General features: G+C 38.2%; 1 protein-coding gene across 4 annotated transcripts in view; it reads right to left on the bottom strand.

The window, feature by feature from the left end:
• Positions 1-254, bottom strand: part of nup54 (nucleoporin 54) — a 10,320-nt gene that overhangs the window by 3,565 nt on the left and 6,501 nt on the right. The window lies entirely within an intron of this gene.

The following is a 254-nucleotide window of genomic DNA, read 5'->3' as shown; positions in this document are numbered from 1 at the left end:
GCATGTTAGGTCTTAAATTACATTTAGTTAGGTCTTAAATATGTAAGTCCATTTACTGCTTCCTTCGTTGCTTTTTTTTTTGTTTTGTTAAAAGAGTGAATGAAGTTGTGACGGTCTCCGCTGAGACAGAGGAGAGGAGAAGCTACTAGCCCTCTCTCGCTGTCACTTCTAGTCGCATTGTTCTCCTCCCCAGTAATGTTAAATTTAGCACAGAAAAAAACATAATAGTGGTAATTTAAATAGCGGTTCATGGG

The sequence above is a fragment of the Seriola lalandi genome, unplaced genomic scaffold, assembly GCF_002814215.2.
Source record: "Seriola lalandi dorsalis isolate HSWRI2012SDOR001 ecotype SW California unplaced genomic scaffold, Sedor1 jcf7180002054370, whole genome shotgun sequence".
Taxonomy (NCBI): Eukaryota; Metazoa; Chordata; class Actinopteri; order Carangiformes; family Carangidae; genus Seriola; species Seriola lalandi.
Note: the sequence above shows the minus strand (reverse complement) of the source record. Positions and strands in the feature narration are given on the sequence as shown.